The sequence below is a fragment of the Molothrus ater genome, chromosome 15, assembly GCF_012460135.2.
Source record: "Molothrus ater isolate BHLD 08-10-18 breed brown headed cowbird chromosome 15, BPBGC_Mater_1.1, whole genome shotgun sequence".
NCBI classification, from domain to species: domain Eukaryota; kingdom Metazoa; phylum Chordata; class Aves; order Passeriformes; family Icteridae; genus Molothrus; species Molothrus ater.
In genome coordinates this window covers 13,580,496-13,592,704 of record NC_050492.2, presented here as the reverse complement: position 1 = coordinate 13,592,704, position 12,209 = coordinate 13,580,496, and the positions used below count along the sequence as shown (strand labels likewise).

Sequence of the window (12,209 nt, the reverse complement as noted above, 5' to 3'; positions counted from 1 at the left end):
TGGCCACTCATGTCAAGGGCACCGAGCTTGTCTGGAGAGATAAAAATGGAACTACCTTGCCCCAACTAACATAGAGAGAGAAAAAAATAAAAAAGGTAAAAAAAAAATCTCCCTGTCTTTTCCTGGACAGCCAGGAGTAAAAAACAGTTGGTGTTTGGTGTTGTGAAGGAATAAGACACAACTTTGTTTAGAGGAGGCCAGTGCTGTGGGGTCTCTGCTGGCCCCTTCCCAGTAACTGGAAGGCAAAGACTGAGGGGGTGTCAGCCATAAACAGAAATGCTGCTCACTTCATTGTCTCTTTTACCCCAGAGGTGAAAGGCTCCTTCCATTCACCTACAGCAACCCTGCCTTTTTGGTTTTGCTGTTATCTACATATTCACCACAGAAACTGGGAGCTGGGGAGTTCCCATTAAACGATGCCAACGAGAACTCTCCATTCACAGCTAACGCTTGGCTGCACACATTCCCTCTGATTTCCAAACATTTTCAGTATGTTTTAGCTTCCCTTCATTAGACATTCACAATTATTTGCAGCACATCTAAACCTGTGCAACGGGCTTGTGCTTCCAAATACAGTCCCCTGGCTGCAAAAAATCAGCATGACAGCACTAGAAAGAAAGCAGAATTTATGTCAATCAGGAGGCAGAGCTCAGGAAGAGGATGAGGCTCACACCATCATGATTTGAGTCAGTGACTTCCACCAGACAGCAATTTGGCCCTTTACAAAATCCTCGGTGTTTCTTAGAGATCACCCCTCAGTTAACCATTAAATCAGTCAGCAACTGTGACAATAAATTTTGTAATAAAAATGTACAAAGTGGAGACTTCTGGTACTTTAACTGAAAACCTAAGCAGCCAAAAGGGTTCTTCTGGTGTGAAGAAACACGATTATAGAGAAAAGTATGTCCATAACATCTCACACCTGTTACTGCTGTGGCTATGCAAGGCTGTTTCCATCACATCCTTCAATACCCTCTGAACTAAACAAAGGCTTCGTGGAGGAAAGTTACTCCAAGTGCTCATTTCTTTAGCTTAGCCCCAAATAGCCACTTAAAATCTGTCAGGGCTTTCCAAAACCCTCCTTCTTTCAGACTCTTTCACATATCCTAAAGAGCTCCCTAAGCACGGGCATCTCTGGCTCTTAGACTGGGCTGTGCTGGCTCTGCAGTGCTCAGCTCAAGGTAGTGGGAGCCACTCTTCAATTATGAGACCAGAAGAGCTCCTGAACTGCCCACAGTGCTGGGGCTTCCAGCAAATGCCTGTGATCATTAAGACAGAGGTTGTCCAGGGACAGAGCTGCTCCTTTGGGTAATTATATTCCCAGGGCAGTGTGGTGCCTGTCAAACTCCCCCCTTCCATGGACAGTTTTTGAGGATCATTAGGAAGTAAATATGTCATCCTGAAGGATGAAAATATAAAATATATGCAGCTCCTCTAAACCTGAATGTTACCACTACACTGGAACACAAAAATGTTGCTCCCTGACTGCAGAGGGGACATGGGTGACTTCCCCACCACACACACAAATCTTTATCAACTTGGATGCACAATTAAGCTAAACATTCCTCCAACAAAAGGTAAAAAAAATACTCCTTGGGTGGTGTCACAGCTGAAAGCAGAGCAGTACAGGCTCCAGAGCATCCTGAGTGATCAGTCCCATAAGAGACATTCTCCACTAAGCTTTGTTCTGGCAGCATTCCCACCATGTGAGGAAGGAAATGCACAGCTGGATGTAAAGCTTGCAATGCACAACTGCCTTAACTACATGGCAGCAGGATGGCAGTTCAGAACTAATTTTCCACATCAACTGTTGGCTGCCCTCCTCTTCCTCTCTGCTAGGCTGCAAATGTCAGTGGATACTTATCCAGAAAGCAGGCCTGCCACAGAGCAAAAAGCATGATTATTATTAACTAGTATTTTACAGGGCATGTTAGCCAAAAATCAGAGGTAAATGAGCCTGGGCAGAGCGAGAGCAGCACCAGTGCAAAGGCAGCCCTGCCAGAAGCTGCTTGTCCTCTGAGAGATGCAAAACCCAAGGGAATAGAAAAGCAGGACGAAGAGAGCAAAACAGACAGGAGAAGGCTGTAAGGAGACAGAGAAAATCTGTTCTCAGAGCAAGGTTTTGAGCCAGCTAATTTCAAAACACCTGCAGCCCAAAGAAACACAGGCCCTTTTGCACCCTGGCTGGACTCTGCCTAAGACACAGCCCATGGGTGCCAAGCAGCAGCTCTGCAGAGGACAAGGGGCTCCAAACTGCTTTGACTTCTGAGAGGAAGAACGTGTGCTGTACTCAGAGCCAGCATTTCCCTCTCCTCAGTCTCCAGGTCTCTGCACGACTGGAGTGCAGAGTTATTACAAGGAGGTTGCTGCCCCTCGCAGGGGAAAGGTCTCCAGAAGAAAACAAACCCCAACTTCATCACACTCTCTGAAGCACCACTACAAACATCAGAGGGCAGAAGGCAGAGCCACAAGCTGCCAGCCCAGGAGCAAGGCCATTTGAATGACTTCAGACAGACCCACTGACTTCTCAGTGCTTCAGGAGAACAGGTAATGGACTATTATATTTCTGTTCTGTGATTGGTATCTTAAGAATCTTATGTTAGTATTGGAGTTTCTTATTTTCTTTCAGAAATTCAACTTGGTTCTGCCGCTGCTATCACCTCTTTAATTCATTTTACAACAAGATATTTGTTATCAGAAATTGTGCTTTGATATGTGTCAGGTTGATGGATTCAATAAAAGCCCTGTGAGGAGAAGCTGAGTGAATGGGGCTGCAGAAGTGGCGTCATCAAGGGAATTGATACCTTAACAGCCAGTCTGCTGATCTTGCAACAAAAACATGCAAATATAATAGCTGTTTTATATCCTCACCCTGGCAAAACAGTCCAGAGGAACATTAGAAAACATTTGCATAAATGTTACTCATGCAAACAAGCTCAGCCTGCTCACTGATAAAAAAACATATGTAAAACACAATCCTGCATGCTGTCCTCTTGTCCTGTTTGGTGTGCAAAATTCAATCCAGGGGATGAAGGCTTTAATCAAAATACAGCTTTTAACTTAGTTTTGGGAATTCAAGCAGCAATCCCGTGATGCTCCAACCAAAATTTTCCCACAATAATGTTGGAGGACAATTTTACTGACAAATGTTCAGGCACAGCCACCTGTACCCCTCAGCAAAGACACTGAAAAGTTGCATTAGGGTCTTACTATGAGAGCCAAACCCACAGGCATATGAAATCAGAGGTTTTTTTTCCTGATTTAATAAATGAAATCATGCAAGGAACAAGAAAAAATTGAAGAAAGAAATAGTAAGTTTTTTATCAGACCATATAATACAATGAATGAGAGAGGGAGACCTGCTCACTGCTCTGCTGCAGGTCAGGCAGGGCTTGAAGTCTCTGCTTCACCTGGTCAGAGCTGCACAGCTGCAACACCTCCCCTGCACTGGCCTGGAGCACAAAGAGATTTTTTTTTAACTGGAACTGATCTACAGAACATCTGGAAAAGGTAAAAAAAGTGATGTTGAGATTCAACTTTTAGAAAAGAGAAATAATATTACTAGTCTAAACAAAGCAAAGGGAAAATTTCCATAGCAATTAATCTGAAAAAGGTGAATTACATTGAGGATTTATGTTCATGTAATGAAGACAATTAATTGCTATGAGAGCCATAAAACACATTAAATGAACAGGTTTTTTTTCCAATTCTACTTGCAAGATAAAATTTATTAACTATGTTTAATGGCTACTTAAAAATTTCTCTTACATATTTATTAAAGGTGCCTCTTCAGCCGAACAGAGCATTTTACTAACCAGATTCTAGTAATCTAAAAATGAGCAATTTCAGAAAAAAACCTACTGCTCTGCACATTATCTGCAGATCCATTGAAACGAATTCCTCATGCAATAAGATTACCATCAGCACAATTTCATAAGTGTTGCTAAAAGGGAATCTGCTCGTCTCACGTGAGCAAACACTCTGCTGCAAAGATGAATTCAGCTCACATTATCTGAACAGATGTTTCAGTTTTCAGTAGAGATAGGGAGGGAAACCTTGAGTCCTGATGTCATTAAGTGTAACTGTAATCACTTAATTAAAACCCTCTCTACTTGGGAGAGCAGGACACATGGAAGAAACTGGATTAGGTGGGAGCAGTGACCTCAGAAAGATCCATAACTGAATCTTGTGCTCCACCAGGGCTGTGTGCCTGCAGCTTGTGCACTAAGACTGCCTGAAAATCAGGGACAGATGTTTGCCACTTAAAAGTGACCTAGAAGTGACTCTGTTCCTTATTCACCATTCACAAAATGGGGATAAGTAGCACTTCTGTCTTACAAGAGTGTTGTGGGAACAGATAAAGTTGATGGCAGTCAAGTACTCTGGTAATCACGGGTCCCCAAGATGAAGGGAATCAATAAGGAAAGGCCTCACCTACTCAAGTGAGCAACAACAGTTTGGCCAAATCTTTATAGCTCAGCACAACCTTCTCAAAGTGCAATGTTCTTCCTAAAGATGAAGTTTTCATAGGTGTGAAATTTAAATAAGAGCCAAGTTTTAGATCTGATGGTCATGAAGTAAAATGCAAACGTGTAATTCAAGTCCAACCTAGAGTTTAATGCCGTAATAATAATTTCACACGAATCATTTATAAAGACCTTGGAGTGAGACTTGGATTGGCTCAGGAATGACAGGGGAGCTCATTTCCTCCCCCCTATCCAAGGCAGGAGCAGCACCACAGTCACACCAACAACCAACATCTCTGGAGCAGATCCTCACACACCCCTGGACACCCTGGGTACCCAGCAAAACTCACAACTCATTGCAAGGAAGATTTACATATTTTCAACTCAGAAATCTCAAACCCAAACAAGGAATAAACAAAACTGCTGTGGTTTCTATATTCTAACAGTGCCAAATTTTTCTCTGCGAGAGTCAAGAAGCTCTCTTGATTACAAAATACCTCTCCTACAACCTTCCCTTTTAAGTGTTATAATCACAAGAGCAGTAGCTTGGAAATAAACAGAAGTGAAGAGGATAATAAAGGCAGGAGCAATGTCTAACAAGCTCCTCTTCCAGAAGCCAGAGCAGGCAGACAAGCAGAGCTGTGCTGTGCTGTAATGATGGGAACCTTGCCCTGGCAACCGTGTTGTTTGCTTGAAATTCCTGTACAAATTAACAGCACATGCTGTGGTTGGAACAGACCTTTCTTGACCCTCAACATTTAAAAGTTAAGCACCCAATTTAAGCTGTTCCAACCAACTTTTCCCTGCAATTGCCAGACACTGGCAGAGCTCTGCTGGAGCATGAGTTAGAGCCCACAATTTCCAGAGCTAACATGACAAGTGCAGCCAGATCAAAAGCAGGAGAACTAATGTACACTCACCTGCATTGTGATTTATTTTAGAGGCTTTTAAGAAAGTCTTGACTTCTTTTCCCTGCTCCTCCACTGACACCAAGCACAGGTGTTATATTGCTGCTGTACTTTTCTTAACAAGATTATAGTGCTGGTTCAGTCATATGAAGGAAGTCAATACCCATGTGCTAAATGAAAAAGGATAATATCATCTGATACCATTCTACTGAGATCTTGGAACCATTGCTTTAAACCTGGTTTTTTGGGGTTTTTTTTTTGACTCAGTAAACTTTGCCTTCACAGAAATAACTTGACCTAGGTAAAAGAAGCAATAGAGACTGTATTACCCTAAAATCTCATCTAGCACAATCTTCATTAACAATACATCTTGGCCTTCAGTTTCCTGTAGAAAATGGTTGCATATTGCCTTGCTACAGTTCCAGCACAGCCAGGACAACATTTATGTGGGTATGAGAACACTCAGACAAAAATTTTAAGTGCTACACAACAAAGGGGGAATACAATTATACAGGAAATTGGTAGTGGTATTTCCATCCTTTGCACACAGTGAGAATATACAAAGCACAAAGAAAAGCACAGGGCTGAATTACAAATGGACTACTTCATCTCCTTTTATTTTCCCCATCTCTGACCCTCAGAATTACAGTCATTAGTGAAACACAACAAGTGGGATTTTCAAAACACAGATTCCTATCACCAAGTATCCATCACCAGCAGCAACACACAACCATCAGCGAGCATTTCGTTCAATAAAGAACTTCACACGAGCAGACACCCCCTCAAGCCCAAGACAATAAAAACACTCCTGGTGAACGCTTTCTAAATTCAGGGAGAGCAAAGCTTATTTACAGACACAGTATGAGCATGGCATGAATACAGCAATAAACCCAAAGGCTGCTAATGCTCTGCTTTCCCCACATGTAGATATTCAGAAAAGAGCAAAAATGCAAGAGCAGGGGAAGAAATACATACCTTAGCAAACCTGACTGCTGGACACGACTCGTTTCAGAGCAACATTGGGGTGAAGGTAAGTTCCTCAGGCGACCACCAACCACAATTCCTGTCCGAGCCCCCAGAGGCTCCAGCTCTCCCTTGCCCGTGTCCCTGAGGAAGATGCAGTGTCCTCCAGTATTTCAGAGCCTCAGCTGCAGAGGATGCTGCTCAGAAAAAGAAAAGAGAAGAAGGTGTGGCATTAAATTCTAGGGTCAGTTGTTTGGCAGATTCAGAGCAGAACACAAGACAACATTGGATAGGAATGAAATGTCAAGGCAGGACAGAGAGTCTGTGACAATCCATCATGTGTGGCACCTTCAGAGGGCAATCACTGAATTCAAGAAATGTGGTGCAAAGCTATTCTTGCTTTACAGTACTTTTATAGTGTCCCTAGACCAGGAAATGAATGACAGCCTGGCTGCTTTTTATTCCAGTCCAATATTGTAACACAAAAGTAAGTAATGCACTTCTCTATAGGGAATATTTTAATTCATTATGGCATTTCTGAAGAATAACAGGACTTTCATATGAAAAGCAGAGACATCACCTCAGTCTTAATACTCTGCACAATAAAATGGCTCTCACTCAAGAAATTCAAAGCTTAGGAGCTCACAGCAGATGGGAAGTCATGACTGCCAGCCCAACACGACACACTTCCCAAAGTTCTGCCTCCAACGCAATTGTCAGGGACTAGGAAATGTCCTGGGGTTTTCTGGGAGCAGGGGGCTCAGCAACACCACATTTTCTAGCCCGTTGTCACTGCTAGAGGTGCTCAGAGCTTCCTAGAGGTCAGACCCTGGCACTGAGCAGGGATGTGGGGCCTCGCTGCAGACACCAGGTGAGAGACAGTGATGGAGGCAGCACTACCAGCAAGCAGAAACCTCAGAGCAGCACTGGGAAGTGCAAATGCTCATCCCTCAGCCCTGGAAGATGGGAAACACTCAAAGGATCATCCTTCTCCCACCCAGATAATACAGCCTGTGAAGCAAAACTGGGCACAGCAGCACAAAACAGGGGAGGACTGAGGAAAGAGCAGGATCTGAGCTCCCTATGTCAGATATATCCATGGCTCACATCCTTAAACCACACCCAGAGATGCTCTTCTAAGATCAACTCAGAAGCCATGAAGATACTCTGACTTTGCCTAGGAATTTTATAAAAAGCAAAGGAAAAAAAACACCAGGCATATACAAGAGGTTCCCTCAGAGGAGAAAGCTCGTGGCAGCTCAAAGTACCACAAAATCCCATTACAGCTTTACAAGCAACCCTGAACCCATGAACAGGTTACACACTAGGTTTTGGGCTTGCAAGAAGGAAGATTTCAGCAACCAGCACATGAAATTGTGCATACTGGAAGTTATCATACTGCCTTTTATATATATATACACACACAAATGAACATAATGGGTTTTTTTCTTTTTTTGTTGAAGTCCACACAGCAGACATAGTCACACATATCAGAACAATCCAACACATTTACTTTATTTAGCACTAATTACTTTACTGGACTCACAACACCTTGCAGGACACCCACAACAGGAGTCAGGGTGGCAGACCTCAGCCCTGTGATTATTGTACACACTTGCAGAACTCCTGCCTCTTTTGAACTCTGACATGAAGGACAAAAGTGAACCTTCAGTTCCTGTCCCCTTCCAGGCCAACCATGAAAAATCAGACTGCCAACTGAAATGGCTGCTGAGTGACTTATGGGCACAGGAATGGCTGATGCTGCACTAGTTTGATCTGCAGGCAGCAGTAAGACCTAATTCTACTGCTTTTAAGGGATTTTATCTCTGGAGACCACAGCTACAATTCCTTTTTCATTTCTACTCGTAAATTGTAACATAGAATAGTCACTAAAGAAAATCAGTGCTACATTTCTGTGCATTAACCAGAGCATCAGCTGAGTGGAGGAAGTAACAGCAATAGGACCAGATCATCACTGCAACCTGAGTGCAGGGACCTGGGCTCAGGCTGGGAAAGGTGGGGTTCTGAATGTTCCTGTTTAGTGCAGTTTGCCAATGAATATCTAGCAATGTGAAGAAGAAGCTACAGGAGGTGAAAACAACTTTATTCATGACAAAATGCAGCAAGTGTGCACAATTCCCATCTCTCATTATATAACTGAGATGGGGCAACTTAATGAAATTAAATCAATGGCCAAGTTTCCAGGGAGCAGCAGAGTGTAGATGCTCCATTCTGAAGGCAGTGTGCTTCTTCCACACTCTGCAGATGAGTATCACACACTACAGAGGCAGGGAGCCAGGCCAGGGACCATCCTAGTCAGCAATAAAGTAAAAAAGCTGCAGAAGATAAATGCATGGAAACCCTCATGAGCTATAATTTGTGTTGGCTCAGAACCATACAAGGGAAAAAAAAAGAAGAAAAAATATAGTTAAAAAAGAATGTATGCCATTTGTGTTGCCCAAACCTGCACAGTTTTGCAGGAAAACCCCTTCACATTCAGCAGGTCAGTCCTGACCTGATGGTCAGTGTCCAGCTGGATTCCCTCTCACAGCCTCAGACCCTAGAGAAGCCCACCACAGGGCTGCCAAGATGGTTCTTGGACCTCCTTGGATTTGGGCAGCTCTTGCCAAGCCCAGAGCCTCAGGAGCACCCCACAAAGTGAGAAAAGGGTGCCCAGAGAAGCTGTGGCTTCCCATCCCTGGAAGTGCCCAAGGCCAGGCTGGACAGGGCTTGGAGCAACCTGGGATAGTGGAAGCTGTCCTTGCCCATGACAGGGGGTGGGACTGGATGGGCTTTAAGATCCAAATCCATGTGATCCCTGACACAGAAATCATCCATTTAAGCCTGCACCTGCTGTAGGAGTTGGCAGTGCTCCTACCTGAAACAAAACCAAGTCTGAACTTCCAGAGAATGCCCCGTGTCCTAGAAATGCCACAGTCTGGTTGTGTTGTTTCTAAGTTGCTGTGCTCCCCCACTCCCTTTGATCAGAGGGAACACGCCGACAAACTGCAAATTACTTTCATTATCCCACCACTTCAGATTTTTACATTCAGTTAACATAGTTAAGTGGTATCAGATCCGTCTTCCACTCACAAAAGCCAGCATATGGATGTTCTCATTAATCAGAAAAGGCAGACAAGACGTTTTTCCAGTAAAAAGAGAGTATTTCCCTTGGAGGAATCTCAGTCCTTTGCTGATGGAAAGCATGAATTATACAAAATAACTATATACTTGAGACGTAACAAATAAGCTCAAATATTAAATTTGAAGACACCATTTCTATCTTGGGATGTTTCCAGGCCACAAATCAATGAAGTCTGGGAGACTTTCTGTCTCTCAGGAAGCCTTGCTGTACCTTTGCCCTGTTCTTAATTCTTGTCTTTAGGCATCAACTATTGATCCCTGTCGGGGTGAGGACAGGAGCTGGCTGGACCCTCCTCTGACCCAGCACACTCATCCTTAGATTTGTGTGTCATACAGCTGAAGGTGCAGTTGGGCCTTGTGGCAACATTGATGAGCATCTGCAACTTCAGCAAGGGCAAAAAAGAGTTATCTAGAGGCTAAACAACACATCTGTGAGCAAATATCACAGTGTAGTAGATATGCAAATTAGTATTAGTTTGTCTCATCAAATATTAATTACAATCTACCTAATTGCAATTGAATAAATTAGTTGGGTGGAGAAAAGATTAAATATTTTAAGTGGCTGGTGACTGAAAAATAATTGAAAACATAACTCCTTGCTTAAATATGAAATTTCTTTTGTTTTTATTGCTATTGTGGCCATTAAGCAATCAGAATTCCATATATGTGTGCATTCACGTAGATGTATATGACACATATGGAACATGTTCATGTACATTCTTCTAACTTCCCTCCTCCCCTGAAACTAAACTTGAGTAAGTATTTTCAATTAATAAAGAAGAGCTCCACTGGCAGAGCCAGAAGAAAGGCTGTGAAACGGGCAAGGGAAAACACATTTTTACTGCTAAGTATTTAGCAAGGTCACCTACCTCTGCAAGGCAGGAAAAGAGATCCCCCAGCAGACTCTGAGCACAGCAGGGGATTACACCAATTCATTAGCAGGTGTATCTGCTAATTACAGCCTCGGACACAGTCCCCACACAGCTGAGCAGGGAACAACTGCTGCTTTCTGCATTTTCCTTGGGATCAAGCTCAGAGTTTCCTGCTGAGCTGCAGGACAGCATCAGCACAACCCCACCACAGGCGCCAGCTCCAAGCCAAGCTCTCCGTTATCCCCAAGGATGCTCCTGACTCCTCACAGCTCCAGTCCCAGGGGAAGCTGTGGGAGCAGCAGCTCCCCACGTCAGCTCCATCTCTGCTGAAGATCTCACATTAATTTACTGCAAAGGTGACACGGGCGAAGAAGGGAATAAAATGAGACTTTGAATCCTTCCTTCCAGAAGGCTAGTGGTAAAAAATTGGTAGCAATGCAACCCTGGCAGATTTCCAACTATAACACTTAAGAGTGTTGCCCACAGCCGTGTCCCAGACACACTTTATCATTCACCATGGCTCAGTGCAAAACATAAATAAAACAGAAGTCATCAGCACTACTGGCACTCAGCTGTTTGGAGGCTTTTTTTTTCCCCCTTCCCTGCCAACAAAACAAATAGTGAAACGGGAGAGCGGCAGTTCAAGTGGTAACACCCACCATTAGAAATCTGGTGGGGGCTGCTGGTGTGATGGGAAATAAACTCTATTAAAGAACGCAGGCAATAATAAAATAAAGAATATGTTGACTGAGATTAATACAATAGAATACTGTCATACTGCTGAAGATCAGCATTGATTTTTGCTATCCAAGTACAAACTAATGGTATCCAGGAAAAAGGAAATAAGTGGTTAATCACCCTTGTTGAAGGAACTATTCCCATCATAACAGCATCAATGTCACATTACCAGGTTCAAGAGTGTAATTAATATCTTGCTGTGTTAGAAAATGCTATGACACTGCACAGGTTTTGCTGCTGTTGCACATAAGTAAATACTTTCTGAAGATGAACCCAAGAAATGCCATGGAAATACCCCCAGTTTGAAATAATATAAACTCCTTTCTTCAGCAGGCAGTTGGTTTTAACCAAAGCTGCTTCCCAAGTTCAAAAGCATTAAGTTGCAGGTTACTGTCTAACTCTCCAGCTGCCAAAGCTGCATTACACTATCAAGTGTTTTTATTATTATTACTCCTACTATTACAGTCTGCTTAGACTATAAAATAAGATCTCTTGGGCCCCTTAGATGTTTACATCTGCCCTTGTTCTGAAGCTCTTTCAGGAGATTATTGTTTCTTCTGCCAGTTCAATTGAGAGCAATGATGAAGTTACTGCAATGCATATGTCCTTGTCAAATAATGCTTTCAAAGGGTTGGAAGCACATTTGTGGGGGGAAAAAAGCAATTCTGAACTCACTTCAGTGGTGAGTAGCAACCAGCTTCCATTTAACCAGACAGATCATCAAAATAATCGAGTAATGAAATGAAGCCACTTCTCCCAACAAGAGCTGACAGGTTTGTACCAGAAGCAGCTGTGTGATACAACCTTCACTGATGGAACAAGATCTAAGTGGATTTCCTCTTCCTCTAACCTGAAATGGGAATCTAACAAGGAAACAATCCCGTCACTCATCTCAGTGTCACAGGTAAGCTACAGGTCTCACTTTCACAGTTACTGGTACTTAAGCAGGTCTCTTATATCACAAATTTGAAACAAGTTTCTCCAGCCCCAAGTGCACAGCATCAACATCACCTTGTTCTGCAGCTCACTAAAGAGCTTCATTTCCAAATTTAGGACGGGAGAGTCCTTAACTCATTGGTAAGGCAAAGTCAGTGCTTTTATTTTCCTTTATACTCTTC

At 43.1% G+C, this 12,209-nt stretch overlaps 1 protein-coding gene across 1 annotated transcript in view; it reads right to left on the bottom strand.

The window, feature by feature from the left end:
- Positions 1-12,209, bottom strand: part of SGCD (sarcoglycan delta) — a 306,777-nt gene that overhangs the window by 189,376 nt on the left and 105,192 nt on the right. The window contains exon 2 of the mRNA XM_036392009.2: positions 6,350-6,534. The gene's annotated coding sequence lies outside the window, so the exon portion shown is untranslated. The remainder of the gene's footprint in view (positions 1-6,349; positions 6,535-12,209) is intronic.